Source organism: Eurytemora carolleeae, unplaced genomic scaffold (assembly GCF_000591075.1).
Source record: "Eurytemora carolleeae unplaced genomic scaffold, Eaff_2.0 scaffold1830, whole genome shotgun sequence".
Taxonomy (NCBI): Eukaryota; Metazoa; Arthropoda; class Copepoda; order Calanoida; family Temoridae; genus Eurytemora; species Eurytemora carolleeae.
The window spans coordinates 23,885-42,792 of NW_019397716.1; the positions used below are offsets into that span (position 1 = coordinate 23,885).

Here is an 18,908-nt window from a genome sequence, read left to right on the forward strand (position 1 = left end):
ATGTTAAATCAAAGTATAAAATATGAATGGTTTACAAAGATATTGGGATGAAAAACGTTCAGTTTGTAGCAAAGGCTCAATTCCTTTGTGAGATATCCCTAACACTCTGTTTTCAATTTAATACAATTTAAATTTATTTAAAAATGATTTAGTGATAGTTTGATATCACTATCAAAATTTTAGAACTTTCTTCACTTAAAATTCTTCGAAAAATTTCAATATTACATTTATAAAATTGCAGCATCATTTTTCATCACCAGCATAAATAGTGCTATTGTTTCTGTTTCTTTTCTCAAGTTAATCATGAAATACTTCGAAAGAAAACTTTTTGTTACTAAAAATAAACTTTTATTCCTTTTAATCCTTTATTTCACTAGCTTTCCAATGCTTAAATATTGGTAATATTTTATTTTAAAATCTTAGAAATGGCAAAATTCTTTTTTTTTACTTGGTTCCACAAAAACAAAGCTGCTAAAAATTGTCTTCAATTTTTGTTGACTATTTTCACTTAAATTTTTTTAGCTAACACGATTCAAAATAGTTAATGTTAGGTTTCTTTACAATGTTATCACCTTCAGATTGAACGGATTGTCCCACGGTATTCCAACAAGATCACATTCACGTTGCAACGACTCCATCAGGGTTTTAACTCAGGTTTTTAATTCAAAACATTTTCACATCATTTTCTAAATCTTATTTGCATCAAATGAATAATGATTGCATTGGAAATCTATATAATAAAGCTCTCCGCTTATGTGTATATCTATATATAAATTTGGCTTGTCTGTTTGTTTGTTTGTCTGTTTGTTTGTTTGTATCCAATAAACGTCAAAACGGCTGAACCGATCGGGATCCAGGGGGAAGAAGTGGTAGGGAGGGGGAAAGTGGGAGATGAATAACGATTGGAAAGCAGCATAAATGGGTGGGGAATCCGAAGGAAAGAAGGAGATAGAGCGATAGATAAGGAGGAGGGAGGTGTTACTTTGTATTAAATAATAAAGATCAGGGTTTTACGATGGTTTTAAATCAACATTTTCTCATCTTCAAAACATGTATTTTTTTGCAGTAATAATAAATTAAAACAGTTATTCAAAACACCAGTATCTACATTAAATATATAGATGTATTTAATAAATGCAGTTCGAACATACCTATATAAATTGTGTTGTGTACATTGTCTGCGGATCTAGCTGCGCTAATCCTTAAATACGCAAACTTGTAATGGGACTAGACTATCTATGTATTGTGATTAGCTTAAATACAATGATATATATATATCTGTGTAATATTGTAAATAAATATTAGAACCTAACATGTAACATATAAATTTTCGTAAATACATCAGTTGATATAGAGACTCCACTTTGATTACAGTGTTGAGAGTAATTTGGTTTTCGTTGAAACATAGGAGTTGAGATTATGCCTTGAGATTTGGCATTGATAGTTCACATGATTGTAACTGTGTGGATTGTGTCCTGGTTGAGGCATTGATCAATTAATTGCTAGTGTCTATGTTGACATAGATAGCTAACAAAATCTCGCCCAGTGTTAGTGCCATAGATAGTTTATGGGATTGTAGCTGCGTGGATCATGTCCTGTTTAAGACATTGATCAATTAATTGCTAGTGTCTATGTTGACATCAATAGCTAACAAGATCGCGCCCAGTGTTAGTGGCGTAGATAGTTTATGGGATTGTAGCGGTGTTGATCGTGTCCTGGATGAGACATTGATCAATTAATTGCTAGAGTCAGTGTTGACATCGATAGCTAACAAGATCGCGCCCAGTGATAGTGGCGTTGATAGTTTACGGGATTGAAGCCATGTGGATTGTGTCCTGGTTGATATTCATAGCGGACAGATTGTACCTGGACTGATACAGTTCTGGACGAAGTTTTAAGAGTACGACATTTACTATATGTAAAACTAATGCAGCAGGAGAGCTTTTATAGCTTAGAGCTGTTTTCTCAAAGCTCTTCTGTCATCCTTAAGAAAGGAAATGAGAATAATTAAAAACTGAAATTCATTCATCAAAGAAATAGAGTTTTGCCACAAACTCTAATTTTTTATTCCCTATATCTTTGCAACCTAATGGTCTAAACATTTAATATTTAAAACTTAGACAATTTTATTAACCATAACTATGATTTGAAATATTGGTCTACGAAAGGATTAAAAAATCTGAGTTTGTGGCAAAAACTCATTTCCTTTTTAGACAGCCTCGACTTACAAGGGTCGCAACGCCTTGGCCTTTGGTTTTTATTTACTTATACTGTTTTTGAAATGGCAAAGCGTTTATTTTTAGCTAAAGTTAAAAAGGAGTAAATGGCAAAATACTGATAGATTTTTGGATGAGAAACTGATCTTAGTTAGTTCAAACATTCTACAGCATAAAGAATGAAGCTGTTGAGTTGAGGTAATTGCCTATTATTATTAGTCCACACTCCTAGGAATAAGTTTTCTCAGGTCATGGTACACTAACTTAAGATCAGTCTTAGACATTGAGGGCAAAAAAACAGTAGCAAATAAACATTTTTGGAAAGAAAGGACAAAATAAAAAAGCCAATACATTTCGTTTTGGAAATAGAGAGCAAATAGCAAATTAGAAACACAAACTTAGCTGATGACGATTTGAACCTGGCGATATAGAACGTATATTTTTTGGACATCAAGGGCAAAAATGATGAGTGGTAAACGGGGGCAAAAAAAAGAAGGGATATATATTAATATAGCTAAAATACTTAAAACATGTCTTTTTTGTATATTTTTAGTAATAAAAGTTTGAAAACTCCAACAAAAATATGTTAAAAGAACACAACGTTTTTTGCTCACTGTATCTATCTATATATCTATCTATCTATCTATTTATCTGTCTATCTATCTATATATCTATCTATTTATCTGTTTATCTATCTATCTATCTATTTACATTTTACATACCAGCTCGGGAACCCAGCTTTGTCTGTAAATTACACTTTATAAAGTTCCCGAATCAGAAGTTGATGCAAATCGGTCCAGGTGTTTATGAATTAAGATCGAATATTAAAAACAAACAAACAGACAAACAGAGATTACCAATTTATTTGTACAAAAGCTAAACTACAATTTGAACCTGAAATATAGTTTCTTTTATGATTACTTTACCGCTTGTGTAGGGTTTGAATTCCTTTTAGAATTTGCATCATTCTATATTTGAAATAAATTGAAGGCTTTTAGAACAATACATCTTTACAGACAGTTTACGCATAAATCTGGAAACAAATATAAGTTATACATTTTTAAAATATCAAAACACGGGCAGCCGTAGTACATTTGAATTTCCGAGCCGGGTCAACCTTTCCAGTCCCAGTTTGTACTGTAACGCCCGGACATTGGGTAAATAAAGCAGACACTCAATAGGTGGAACAACGTTGACGCGGTCAGACTTTAGGTTTAATTTACTTTTACTAAAGGGTCAGAGGTGCGTGAATACTTAATACATTGTATATGCAGGGTTAGTCAAAAAAAGTCTGATTTTTGTTGCCTGGTGTAAAATTGCATAATTTTTTGTGCAACAATCACATTTTTTATTTTGAGGGGTGAATAGTTTTGTGAAATTTTTTGGTGGCTATGGGCCACTAAATTTTTTTTATTCAACCTGTATATTTCTTAATTCCAACAGAAGATGGATCCAACCCTTTAAACATTTTGTCTTGGAAAAAAGATCTTAAGAATTTAAACTGAAAAAAGTTTTAAATATTTATAATAAAGCTTTTCGATCATTAATATATATATATGTATATCTGAATAAGCTATACCTGACCAAACAGCTTAACCAAATTAGCTACAATTTTGTTAGTAAAACCATGTGAACCCTGGGGGATAGGCTTAAAAAATTATGATTTTTTCAAATTCGATTTTTTTAAAATTTAGTTTCTTTTTCAAAATTCGTTTTTTTTCTATGTTATGTGTTATTAGTACACATTTCGAAAAATGTATTAATGTATTAATTATTTTTTATTCTTATTAGATTTTTTTTATTCCACGGGCAACAGATTATAAAAGGCTAACAAGACTTTATAGATGTATTTACAAATACAAATGCAAATTTGTTTACTCTATATGTAAGGGTGTACATATGCCGATTGCCGAGTTCAATTAGCGCCTGAACCAATCAGGGTTCAGTCATGTGTTTGGTGTCTATTCTGAACCAATAGAAATTGCATGGCGGTAACATTTATCTTTCTATCTATTTCATTATCCAATTAGCGATATGAATTCTTTAATCGGCGCTATCAGTAAATGGAAAAATTAACTTCTACTGAAACTATGATGATATAATTGACGAAATTAAATTAATTCTAGAGAGGGTTTTTGAACTTGATCCAACAAAATATAAATATATGATGTCAATCTATTTTGGTACAGAAACAGATTCACGTTGTATCTTATACTCAAATCTGAGAGTTCAACAGTTACATATGTGTTTTCCAGTTAAGGTAAAGGAAGTTTAAAATAGGTTTTATTTTGATAAAATAAAAGACAAAATATATAAATAATTTGTAAATTTTGTTGTGTGTAAAGGAAAATGCTCAAGATTACATAGTGGATTCAGACAAGATTTGGAAAACTTGATTTTCTTTTAATGCCCTACATCAAATATCTTTCTGTTACTTAAATTACCATTATAAAACAAAACCATATTATATTTTTTAGATCAAGATTAAAAACCCTGAAGACCTTATATTTGACTAATGGCAATCATGCTATATACTTTAGCCTTATAGTTAATAAAATTTTGCAATTATGATCAAAACAAAAAAATTAAATGTCTAAAAATAATCAACTTTTTAGTAGACACATTTAGAGGAAAATGGACCCAAAGAACTTTAAGAAAGAAAAAAAACAATACCTCTTTCTTTTTTATTGTATAAAAACTACGAAAGCACACGAAAACTCCATAAGATCTCTTCTATAAATCCACGAAACCTCGTTGGAAAATCCACGACAACTTTCTTTGGAAATCCACGAAACCTCTCCTGAAAATCAACTAAACCTCTAGAGAAAATCCACGAAAGATTTCTCTTGGCTCCGGCGGATGAGGAAGAAGAGAAGGGATATTTCAGTTTCCTCGGAATAGTCGGTATACCAATACAGTGCAGTGGGGGAAACTAGATTATATTCAACAAGAAATTACAACTTAAAATATGTATTAAGGTATAAAAAAGAAAAACCAGAGAAAAATATTTTTTCAAAAGATTTTTTTTTATGATTTTTTGTTAAGTTTTCTAGAAATATTGTTTCTTAACAATTAAGATTTACGATAATGCATGAAACATTTTTCTTTTTATTAGCCGCAAGAAAATTGTGTCGAAAAATGATATTGAAAATCTAAATAAACGATTATAAAGGTATGATACCATGAAGCAAAATTTTAAGAATTTGAGCCGCGTCTCAAATTGAGTCGCGGTTCAAACATGGTTAGTTTCACTTGAAATTGTATTCAGGGTTTCGAGATTTTAACCGACGCTCAATTTGAACCGGTTTTTGACGGTTCATCTACGCGGTTTAAATTCTTTAAATTCGGCCTCAGCAGAATTTTACCTAAACGGCAAATAGTTTTTTCTGTACAAAATTAAGGATGAATTTTCTTTTGAAAATAAAGATTTGTAAAAATGTCAACCCCCCTTCAGGACGTTTACAAGAAATTTTAGAAATCCGCTATTTTTTCGAGAGGGGGTGATATGCTCTTTAGCACCCCTTTGTATACACTCCTTACCCTACCTCACATCTTTTTATTACCCTATTATTTTTCTTCTTCTTTTACTACTAACGAGAGCTCAAACATGAATGCTGTGTCCTATACTACATTGGAATATAAAAATCTGACATTTCTTGAATAATTTTAATAAATTTAATCTTTAGAAAACTTAGTCTGAGATAACCCAGTCTTGATGGTTGAACAGGCTGATCTTCCGGACGATGAAATCACCAGAAAATGAGATTTTGTTTGCTTCTGATAATCTTCGCACATTTCCTATCCAAGGCTGATGCAGGTAGGAACCTCTACAAACAACAAACATAAGTAACAGAAAATTGTGAAACTATTATCGTCTTCATTTCTCTTTTTGTTAATAAATGGCACAAAGTTTTTTTAAATTTGTCCGTATCTAAAAGTATTCCTAGAAAGAAAATTAACAGTATCCTTCGTGACATTTGATAACAAAAGAAAATGATAAAATTATTCTTCGTTTTCTGCAAGAACAAAAATTAAACAATAACAAAAATATCAAACATTTTGATAAAAACATACATTTTGCAATTCAGAAAATAAATAAAAATAAAATATATGACAAAAAGATGAGAGAACATTGTTTGACGCCATTTTCAAATTTCTTTGATGGTAAAAACATCACTTTTGACCAAACTGTTATTTTAATTTTCGTGTAAAGTTTTGGAACTTGCAAGTTAATATTTTTTATATTTTTTCTTCAAAATTTCAAAATTAACTAGTTTTAATAATTGTGATTATTTTGATAATTTCAATAATTTTAATTATTTTAATAATCTTGGATAACTTTGATGATTCTAATTATATCAAATATCTGGATAATTTTAATAATTTGATAATTTTGATAATTTTGATAATTTTGTTATTTTGATAATTTATAAAAATTTACCAATTTCGATAATTTTAATGTGATTTTTAACCATGATAATTTTGATAATTTTTAACAATCATTCAAAATTTTTGCAAAATTTTTTTTTATTTTCCACCTTTCCTTCAAAATTTTTTTTTTCGCTCAAAAATACGATCTTTTTGATGCGAAATGGAAAAATTTCGTTTTTATCAAACAAAATTGAACGAAAATGAGGTCGAAAATACATCAAAATTTGCCAAAATTTTGAACGAAAATGAACGAACGAATTTCGTTTCTACAAAAGAAGTTAAATGTTTATACAAAACTGGTTGGATTTGCACTCAAGTAACTTTGATAAATGTAGACGTGTAAAACATGATAAATGTAGACGTGTAAAACATAATATTTCCATAAATACCAAGGTTTATAAATGCTGGCAGTATATTCAAGAAGATTGATATGTCGGAGTAGATATTTTATTTATATCTACTCTCCTTCTACTGTACATAGATAGATGTTGATTTTCTATCAATATTTTTACTATTTTTCCTTATAAAATGCAACAGGGGTTTTATTTCTGAAAACACTCTTAAACCCAGATTCTATCCTTTATGCTCTTTTGATTGCTCTTTATACACATCATAATTGCTTGATGCAATCCATATACAATAATATATTTGTATATTATTATATATACATATATATACTAGCTTGGGAACCCAACGATGCCCAGAGTCCGAATTTAATGAATTTGAGCCACGTCTCAAATCCGCTAAAAACCGGTTTCAATTAAGCGTCGCCTTAAATCTTCAAAAATTGAATACAATACAAAAACCCACTCAATTTAGAATATCAAAACCAAGCTAAAAACATTCCGGTAGTTCTGTCGAGTTCTCCAATACAAATTTGAGGCAAATCGGTCAGGGGGGTTTCCTGTATGATGAAAAAAGGGCGTTTGTCGAAGTAAAATTTAAAAGTTACACCATAAGATTGTGTGACAATGCAAAGAGTGCCTTAGAAGCCATGAAAAACACATTCACATATTTTTGTTTAGGAAAAGGCTGGATACGCTTCCTGTTTTACTAAATATGATGCAGGTAATTGTTTTATACAGTAATAACCAGAAAACTCTGGAATAGGAAGACAACTTTTAAGCTTAAATTATGACTTTAGATAGTCCAATGAGCACTGGAAACCGAATTTATCAGTGTAAACAGATCCATTTCACTTCATTTATGATTATATAAATTAGTTGGTATATAACAACATGAAATACACTTACGTATTGCTATAAAGTCGTCTTCCTATTTCGGAGTTTTCTGGTTATGACTGTAGTATCTCAAATCAACAGTATTACATCTATCAGAAAGTTGCACTAGTATTTCCGCATTTCAAGGGATTGAATAAACATGATTTTTAAGTGACATGACATGATGACACTCCCTCCATAGACTGACATGATGACACTCCCTCTATAGACTGTCATGATGACACTCCCTCCATAGACTGACTTGATGACACTCCCTCCATAGACTGACATGATGACACTCCCTCTATAAACTGTCATGATGACACTCCCTCCATAGACTGACTTGATGACACTCCCTCCATAGACTGACATGATGACACTCCCTCTATAGACTGGCATGATGACACTCCCTCTATAGACTGACTTGATGACACTCCCTCCATAGACTGACATGATGACACTCCCTCTATAGACTGGCATGATGACACTCCCTCTATAGAAGCTATGATAACACTCCCTCCATAGACTGACATTATGTCACTCCCTCTATAGACTTCCATGATGACACTCCCTCCATAGACTGACATTATGACACTCCCTCTATAGACTGACATGATGACACTCCCTCTATAGACTGACATTATGACACTCCCTCTATAGACTGGCATGATGACACTCCCTCTATAGACTGACATTATAGACTGGCATGTCCAATTTGCAATTTTAACCTTTATCTGACCAAACATTGTTTTCTATATATAAGAATGATTTACTTAAAAATTCCATAGTATTTTCTGAGTTTCTCTTTAAAGGTTGCATAGACAAAAAATACTTCATCACTTTTTAGATTTACCTCGACGATATTTTTTTCTCATTGAAATTACCTCTACAGTCCCTTTGAACAGATTCTTAAATTGCAATATTTTTTTCAGATGGGCTCATTACCGGACGCGGCTGTACAAACAAGGTGAATTTAGCGTGCTTTTATGATTTACCCAAATTTGAGCTGGGGTTTTGGTATATTTTTTGATCTGGGATTTTCATATATTTTTGTTAAGTTCTTAATACATGATACAAAAATGCCCAAAGCTGAAAACTTTAGAGTTGTGGATATCGAGATCAATGCATTGTATCCTTTTTTGATTAATATTCAGACTAAGGGGGACCCCTTTTTGACATCAGATGATTCTGGAGGTTGTGACCTTCATATATCAATGACCTCAGGAAATCAAAATATGAAATCAATGAAAATAAGTCATTTGAGGTCATAGTCTAATATTAAACAGATGTAATCTAAAATAGAAATATTTACAATTATGTTACAAAAATAAGAACAAACTTGAAAAAAAAACTTTACAACGCCGCAACCAATTGTACACTTTTTGTGCTGCAATATATGTTTGGTGTTACATACTTCCCCAAATGCATTTTCTCAAGGGAGACTTCCCAAGTGACAACTTCCCATGCGGCAACTTCCCAAAAGTTAGATTAGGTGGAGGCCCTCTAAGGCGCCGGAGGCTTTAATGGGGGTCGAGTGCTGCGGCAAGGATGGGCTAGGGGCCGAGCGCCGCGGCTAGAACAGGCTGGGTGCCGAGCGCTGCAGTTATAGCATACTTGGTAAGTTACCACTTGGTAATTTGCACAGTTGGTAAGTTACCACTTGGGAAAATACCTTTGGGAAGTTACCACTTGGGAAAATACCCTTGGGAAGTTACCACTGGGGAAAATACCCTTGGGAAGTTGCCACTTGGGAAAAATCTTTTAGGAAACTACCTAACACCATATTTTCCCCCTTTGGCTACAATGATGGATTAGAATACATTGTAGGTTAACCCGCCTGAGAACGCTTGTGAATCTTTTCAGTCCCGCGAGCTGGTGAGATATTTTAATAAATATCTTTATACAAATAAGGAAGAAGATAATTAAAAAAATAAGGGTGGGACGAAGGTACTAATGCAAGGAAAGTTATTTCAGAGGTGTACGCATTTTTTGTACTGCAGTGCACTATCTTTGGGCGGAAAAGTAAACACTAGACGTACGTCGAAGCCTGACATGGAATCCATTTTCACAAAAATAATCTATAAAAAATAATCAATTAAATATTCTGGTCTTAGGAAACTATTATGTGAATTTTCAAAATTATCGGACACTGATGCATATATTCTTGTTTACAAATTCCGCCCAGAAAGAACTGGTTTCAATATGTACGCAGAGTATACGCAACTGCGATTAACTTTCCTTGCATAAGTACCTTGGTTGGGACCATCTGGCACTTTTTCGATAAAAATGTTCAGACCCCTTTAGCATGCGTCGTAAAAGTTTCCATAATAAAAAAGAAAAACAAAGAAGAAAAAAAATGTCCTTACTTTTAAATTTATTCTATAAATTACGTTTTTTGGCAAAAAAAAATTCACTTTTGGAAGCTAAAATATTTTTTTCTCAAAATTACGTCGATATGGGTACCGAAAAAAATGACCTTCTTTTTTTTAAAAATCTTTTCAACAACTTCAAAGTGTTTATGTAAGTTAAATGAACAATTCCTAGTGGGCCATGGTTCATAAAGTGCACAAGGGATACCAGATATTTTTTGTTCCATGTGGCCACATCAAATAAAATAATTAATTAAAATAATAATTTCGTTCTCAAAGACGATTAATCATAATAACAAATGTTCTGAAAAATATTGATTTGATGTTTGATATTCACCTTCCTCACTTTAATCCTGAAGGGAAAATTTGAATTTCCCGGGGAAAATATCAACCAATCAGATTACAGAAATATATATTAGAGTGGAATTTAGACAATCCCTCAGTATGATTTTTTTCAGTCCCTTTCATCCTAAAAGGGAGTTCAAAGTGTATAAAGCATTTTAGTGTTCACAAATTATATGCATTAATACAATATGTTCCCTAGACTATCCATTTCAATTTAGAATTTTTAAAGCTGTTAAATAAACTTTATAAAATGAATTAGGTGAATAAAAAACATAATTTGATTTATATTTATAACAGAAAATCATCGTTTGTAAAGTGACATGGAGTCGAATGTAAAATGATCATTTGACAATTATGAAACCAGCCTATTTCATAATTTGGTTATCTTTTAATATTAATTTTAGATGTTCTATAAAATGATGTTCCAGGGCCCAAAAGGTAAACACAAATATGTGAAGTACACATGCAGTATGGAAACAGTACAACAAAATGGCCGTTTTACACTTTTTCTAGTAAATTCCACTCTAATATATATTCTAATCTCTTTGGAAATTACGGATCGTCAGAGATCATGCAATACCAGCTGTTCTGCTCTGATGCTCATGATCAAAGTTTGAGTCAAGATGACAACTAAACAAGATATACAAATTATATAAAAACTATGTTCCTTAAATATTTTTTTTAGGTTGAAAAGTTTTGCTATTGCTCCTTCTACCTCTGTAACAGGTATAATAATAATAACATTTTTTTAAAATAATTCATTTTATTCAATATTTTTTAGAGATGTCAACTCATCGAACACATGTTCATTGGCGCTTGAAACCTCTCTTCTTATTCTGGTGCTAATTCGTGTGCTTCGAGAATATTAATTAATTTTTTACTTTTATTTTTTTATTTGTGATTTGGAAATAGTCTTTTTTCCCAAGCCCCTTTTGTACTTTGCTCTGTACTATTTTTTCCCCGAATTCACGATCCATTCACTTTTTTTCTTTCCCAATTAACTTCATTCACTTTTTTCCTTTCCCAATTAAATTCATTCAGTTTTTTCCTTTCCCAATTAACTCCATTCACTTTTTCCCTTTCCCAGTTTTTCCTTTACATTTTCAGGTCACATCTTTCTCCTTTGTAAGACGTTATTTTTCGACCGGAATTTCGTTGCGCGGAATTTCGCGGAAATGCATGTTATTGCGCGGAAATGCATGTAATTGCGCAGAATTGCGTGGAAATGCGTTTAATTGTGCAGAATTGCGCGGAAATCCGCGTAATTTCTCGGAATTGTTTAGAATTGGGCGGAATTGTTTGGAATTGCTTGTACTTTCAAGACTATTTGAAAAAATGGTCTAAGGCCGAATTTAAAGAATTTAAGCCGCAAAAAACAGTTCTAATTGAGCACCGGCTCAAATCTCGAAATCCTTAATACAAGTTTAAGTGGAACCAACATTGTTTAAGCCGCGTCTCAAATTCAAGAAGGCGGCTCAAATTCTTTAAATTCGGCTCTTAATATCATTTGCGTGATAGTGAAGTTAATGAGCACATTTTGATTTAAAAATCATTGACATAAAAATACAAACAGACTGTTATGGACACATTTCTGTTGAGACACTCTTATCATGATTTAGAAAAAAATCTTCTTAATTTCGAAATGATTTATAATTATGATTTTTTGCTGACAGTACTTGGATAAAAAAATGCAAATTCTGACAAAGTTAAAGAGCTTTTATAAAATAATCTAATGAATACAAGTTTGACTTAACCAGAGCTCAATATAATCTAGTTACAACAGAGTTGGATTTTTTGAATTTCTAGAGTCCTTTACCACGATCATAAATTTCTAGCTCTCTGATTTGGTTGATTTTTAATCTCACATTTTAGACATTTATAAAGGAATTGAATCTTTGCCACAAACTCTGATTTTCTAATCCCTATATCTTTGCAGCCCAAATAATATGCCAAACAATGAATCTGTTAGATCAAGTAATCTAAGTTTAAGATATCTATGGTTTACACCATCAGGCTGCAAATATAGGGATCGGAAATCTTGAGTTTATTGCAAAACTCAATTCCATGATACTCAACAGAGAAAAATAGAAAATCTAAAAGCAGTAAACATAAAAATCAAAAAACCATGTTTAATTTTCAATTTTAAAAGAAAACGTTTGTTAAGTGATGGTGAGTAAATTGGATATTATTTAAAAGACATGAATTTAAGTGACCCACCATTATATAAAAGCATGTCTGATTCATAACGGTACCGTTTATACCTTTGACTGATAAATAAAAAAGGTGATTCACTTGAAATATCGTCTTATTTTTGCTTTAAAGGGAGTGACCGGCAATGTATGGAAGTTGAACTGAGAATGTAGTATTTTAGAGTAATTTTTTAGGATTTATTTGAGACCTTAAAAACTTTGGTCAGCAAGAAAGGAAATTCAATTTCTTTTACATCCTCAAAGATTGTCCATTTTGGAGGGATAATTTTAAGAATCGGTTTATAAAATTTATTCAATGACTACCACGAAAATGTAACAAAAATTCTACAGTAAACTATAATATAATAAGTTGTTTTGGAACCGCTGGGGAAAATAAAAATTTATTCTTATCATCGAAAATAACTAATATTATTCAGTAAGTAGTATCTGTAATCACTCATTCTTCACAAATATTTTCTATAGATTTCCTGCAATTTTTATTGAACAAACGACATTTGAAGAATTTGAAGAAATCTGTGTACAAATTTGTAAAGAATAAGAAATTCATTTTGGTGATGAAAAGGAAATAATTGATTCTAACATTGATTTATTGACAATTTTTTTATTGAGAAATATGTTCCAAAACATCCAATTAGTTTACTTTAGAATTTTTGTTACATCGTTCTTATTATATAATAAAAAAAAACGATTATCAAAATCATTTCCCCAGAATTGACAATGAGTGGGGGTTTTAAAAATTTAATTTGCACTCTTGCTGAGCAAATATGCAGCGTAAAAACGTCTGATTTGTCTCAAATTAATCCTAAAAAATTTCTGTACAAAACTGCATTTGAAGTTTAACTACCATACCTTGCCGGTCACTCCCTTTAATGCTGTTTTTTCACTGAAAGATTGGAGGCAGGAAAGATATTCTTAGATAAATCAATATCTAAAAGTGTTTTGAAAAAAAAATTTGCGTTAACAGTTTATAAAAAGCTTTAATACCCGTGCATTTGAAAATCTATAAAAAATATTTTTTTCCCGCACAGCGCATTCAAATTTTAACCATATCTCTAAAATAATTATGTTTGTAAAAAAGTTTAAAAGAGCTGTTTAAAAACACAAAATCTTAAAATGTAAAGATTTGATTTCGTTAATTTAATTGAATTATAATTGTTGTTTTACCCTTGTATTTAGTTGTTTATATTTTACAGTTTCTAGTAAATATATTTCTAGCGATCATATTTCGAGTAATTATATCTGCATGAGTGTTTATATAGTTCAGTCAGAAGTTTTCATCTTTGGGTTTCATGGTTCAGGCCTCGTAACACCATAACACTGAAATGAATGCTGAAAGAATGCAAATTGTCTTAAAATATTTTTAAGATCGAGATTTTAGAACTTTTCTCAACTCAAATAAAATGGAAACAAATCGCCCCGAGATAAACAAGATAAAAGGAATGGTGAGACTAAATTGGAAAAAGAAGAAATATATTTACTTCTTCCTGAAGGTCTTTCAAAAGACATGAAAGGAAAATAAAGAGCCTGATTTAGAAAACATGAAAGGAAAATATAGAGCCTGATTCAGAAGACATGAAAGGAAAAAAGAGCCTGATTTAGAAAACATTATAGAAAAATAAAGAGACCGATTCAGAAAACATGAAAGGAACATATAGAGCCTGATTTAGAAAACATTATAGAAATAAAGAGCCTGATTCAGAAAACATGAAAGGAAAATATAGAGCCTGATTCAGAAGACATGAAAGGAAAATATAGAGCCTGATTCAGAAGACATGAAAGGAAAATAAAGAGCCCGATTCAGAAGACATGACAAGAAAAAAACCTGATTCAGAAAACATGAAAGGAAAATATAGAGCCTGACCCAGAAGACATGAAAGAAAAATATAGAGCCTGATTCAGAAGACACGAAAGGAAAATAAAGAGCCCGATTCTGAAGACATGACAAGAAAAAAACCTGATTCAGAAAACATGAAAGGAAAATATAGAGCCTAACTCAGAAGACATGAAAGGAAAATATAGAGCCTGATTCAGAAGACATGAAAGGAAAATAAAGAGACCGATTCAGAAGACATGACAATAAAATAAAGAGACAGATTCAGACGACATGATAGGAAAATAAAGAGACCAGTTCAGAAGACATGACAAGAAAATAAAGAGACAGATTCAGAAGACATGACAGAAAAATAGAGAGCCCCATTCACAAGACATGAAATGAACATAAAAGCGCCTAAATTAGAAAAATAATAGAAAAATAAAGAGACTGAGTATTGTCAACTTGACAATAGTCGACAAATGGAAATGGCATTGTCCAATAATGCAACCAATGTTTATAATCTGATTTCTTAACCTTCAATTAGATTTTCCAAAAAATATTCAATCTTTACCGATGCACTTCAGAGCGGTTTCCTCTCTCCTCCTCTCTTTGTTAACGATCGTTAACGATGAATCGTCAATAAAGATCGTTATTGAAATGGCAAGCTTTATAAAAACCATCATTTTGCAAAACAATAGTTTCATTTTCGTTTTTTTGTCGTCGTTTTCACAACGAAACGATCGTTTAAAAAAAAATGAAAAATCCCTACATGCAAATGGTTTGACACCTTTTCAATTTACAGTAATAATCGAAATTAAAAACAACAAATATTTATATATTCTTAAATTTCACATTTGGTCTCCATGTTTATTTTTACTTATCATTAGATTTATCAGGCCCACTTTCGTAGTAAATTACAATAATAGGGTGTCCCAAATAACGCTCTTAAAGCTTTTTAACTTGCTTGTCAGAGTTTTTAATTTTTTTTGTAATTTTTAAAGAATCGTGCGGGAAAATGCAACTCTGGGAATTTAGGTATACTAGCTCTTTTGAATAACGCGTTTTTAACCATTTCTTCAATCCAGGATCATCTGATTCCGCTTTTTTTAGGCAAACACTCCCATTAAAATCTACGTAACATATCCAATCGATGAACAACAAAAAGAGGTATATTTAGCACTAAAATGAGTCAGGTATGACTGTTGGAAGTCTATTAATTCTTCAAATGTTGTGTTCTTACAATGTATAAAAAAATGCGAAAGTGTAATGCAAAGCTGTAAATATGAAAAGACAGAGAGCCGCGAAGCGCCCTAAAAGTTTAACTATATACACTATATCTAAGTTGGTAAAAGAAGAAGTAAGAGGTTTAGTTTGAGTAGCACATGGTGAACTGTAATCTTATTTGGGAAACTGCTAAGAAGCTTTGGTAACTTAATTTTAAAGAAACCAGAGACGGGGGGGGGGCGGTGGTGGGGGGCAGACATGTTGAAAGATATACATTAAACAATAGTTTTCTAATATTGATTTTTTTTGACCCAAGGCTGAAACTTTTGTATACTAAATGTGGTTTTAGCGCTTCGGCGATTTCTATTCTCTGACTCCTCCATGCCGAGTCCATTAGCGCCTGATCCAATCAGGGTTCAGTCATATATTTGTTGTCTATTCTAAACCAATAGAAATTGCATGGCGGTAACATCTATCTTTCTATCTATTTCATTATCCAATCAGAGGTATGAATACTTCAATCGGCGCTATCAGTAAGTGGAAATATTTACTTCTACTGAAACTATAGTAGGCCCTATTTACGAATTTAGCTCGAGCAGAGACAGTATAGATGAAAAGAATTTACACAAACTAACAACTTAAAGATAATTTGTCTGCATATTAATTAACTTTTATTTTTTAACAAGAATCATGAACCAGTCATACTTTATGACAGCATTAAATAATGTAATCTAAGAGAAAGGTGTTCAGCTGAATATGACTTAAATATGACTGAGTATCATGTTTCATGTTAATCTTTAGTAAATCATTTTCTGAGAGTTAAATTTTATTTAAATATTTCCGCAACGACTGCTATGCGTAAGGGATGTTAAAATTAGCAAAGAGCAGTGGGCATATTTCCCCTCAAATGACACGAATGTTTAGGGTAGATAAAGGTCTTCCTGATTTTAGGTAAAAATTGGGCCTGTATTATGTTTCTGATTTTTTTTGATAAATTTGTTTTTTTGTTCATTTTTTTCTTCTTTTGTTCCCGCCATTTTCCCCTCGGAAATTGAATTTGAGGCCCGTTCTTCATTTTTGAAGTTTTTCTGTTTAAACATAAAATCCAGTTCATAATTGTGACTAACTTTCTGGACTTAAAATGAAAATAAGCCAAAAAGATTTCCCGGATTTAAATTTTTTTTTCGTTGATTTCTTTAATTAATTAACTTCTGTGCATTTAACATATTAAAGAAAGACAAAAAACTTTTTGTTAAAAAATTGTGCCAAGTAAAATTTGTTTTCCGCCATCAAAGACAAAATCAGTAAAATAGGGGGTCATATCTATATTTTTCAAAATCATCTACTAAGATTTTGAATTGAACCTGTAATATTCCTTTAGTTCTGAAATAAGTTATTGAAAACCATTAAAATCTGAAACTTGCTTTTTTGGCGGATTTTGTATTTTTATTTCTCAACTTTTCTGCCTTTGTTACATGTGGAGTGCATCTAATGTCACTAATTTAAGGTAGGAGATTTCATGTTTGCCCTTGAATAATTTCCGAATGCATTGTATTTTTGCCTGTATATACTTCTCCTTGGATTCCTATTCCTCCAGTCTAAAAATCCTACTTCTTGGGTTCTATAGATATTCCATGGAACCTAAAAAAAACCTGCTCTCGGCCTTAGGAATGGGCATTGTTCTCAGGAAATGATCGTTCTTTCCCAGGAACGAATGGAATTATAAATAGCGATGGGATTCTTCCGAGGAAAAGAACACTTACATGGAACGTGCTCTTAAAAATATCAGAACAATCTATTAAAGAATGAACGGTTGAAAAGAACTGTCTGTAATCGTTCCATCAGGGAACCCTAGCACACACTGAATATCTATTTTAAACATTTTTAAATTCACTTGCGGCGAGGCGGATTTCCACGAAAAAAGAACTTAAATCCTTAAATATAAAAGTTTGCACCATAAATTTCCACTTATCGCTGAAAATTGTGGTTAAAAAGTGTTTGTTAAAAAAATCACCTGTCCTTCATGTCATTTTAAATTTTGTACACATTTAGTTATTTTTTTTTCATAGAATGTTCGAACATTTGGTAGTAAACAATGTGTATTCACAGTAAAAATGTGAATTCCACACGTGTAATTCAGTCCATTTGTCTTATAACTAAAGATTCTACAAAGAAAGGATAAATAACTTCATAAACATATCTTATGCAGATTAAATGTAATGTTTAAAAACTAATTACAATGGCTAAATCGTATCTGATAATTTTTTTGAGGTAAGCTCTGTTTGTCTGTAAACAAAGTAGTAATCTTTGTTTTGCTGTTTTTTGTCTGTCTTATTATAACTTGCAGGAACCCTAGGAACGATTTGCCTCAAATTTGGATTCGGGGAGTTTAAAAATTCTAAAGTGAGTAGGTTAACTTTAATAGGGAAAACTTCAGACAAAGCCTGGTTCCCAAGCTAGTGTTATAGTGAGGGTAAAAGTAAAGAGAAGGGACGCCAAGTGTTCTTCTATAGATAAATCCATCCCTCTTCTATAAAATCTTCTTTATGTTCAATCCTTTTACAGAAATGGTGTGTATTTTACTGCACATATTTACACCGATGTAAATATACTTCTATCGAATGGGGGAAAACCAAAAGATTCAGATAAACATTATAAAATTTGAATCTAAATTTGAAAAAGCTTTTATGATCATTTTTAAAAGCTACGCACAAAAAATGTCTAGAAACATTTCAGACTTATTCGGGTAATTTGAAGTTAAACTAAATAGTCTATTAGCTATTTAATGGTATTAGTCTTACTTTTCAGAAACAACTATCTAAAATGGTATGATACCTTTGCATAGACACTATTTGATGCTTTTTGTCATAGTCATGGATTTCTGAAAATTTGAAAATATTAAATTAAATTGTAATTTCTAATAGTAAATTGTAGATATCTTTAATTTTTTTCAAACTTATTTTAAAATTGTCTATTTTCAAAATATGACTAATTTTAAACATTGACAGTTTGATGCGTTTTCTCTCCTTCCCCAGGAATTCTCCCGTGATTTATATTGAAGAGTTGGAATCCAGGAACCG

General features: G+C 31.5%; 2 long non-coding RNA genes across 2 annotated transcripts; one reads left to right on the top strand and one right to left on the bottom strand.

Moving 5' to 3' along the window:
• Window positions 1-5,868: 5,868 nt before the first annotated feature.
• LOC111715620 (uncharacterized) lies at window positions 5,869-18,705 on the bottom strand. Its single transcript, XR_002768273.1, has 2 exons — window positions 18,664-18,705; window positions 5,869-6,043 (listed from the first exon to the last, which is right to left on the bottom strand). It is a non-coding gene; the product is annotated as an uncharacterized LOC111715620 (long non-coding RNA).
• LOC111715619 (uncharacterized) lies at window positions 7,469-12,530 on the top strand. Its single transcript, XR_002768272.1, has 5 exons — window positions 7,469-7,715; window positions 8,800-8,834; window positions 9,695-9,742; window positions 11,267-11,307; window positions 11,363-12,530. It is a non-coding gene; the product is annotated as an uncharacterized LOC111715619 (long non-coding RNA).
• Window positions 18,706-18,908: the final 203 nt, after the last annotated feature.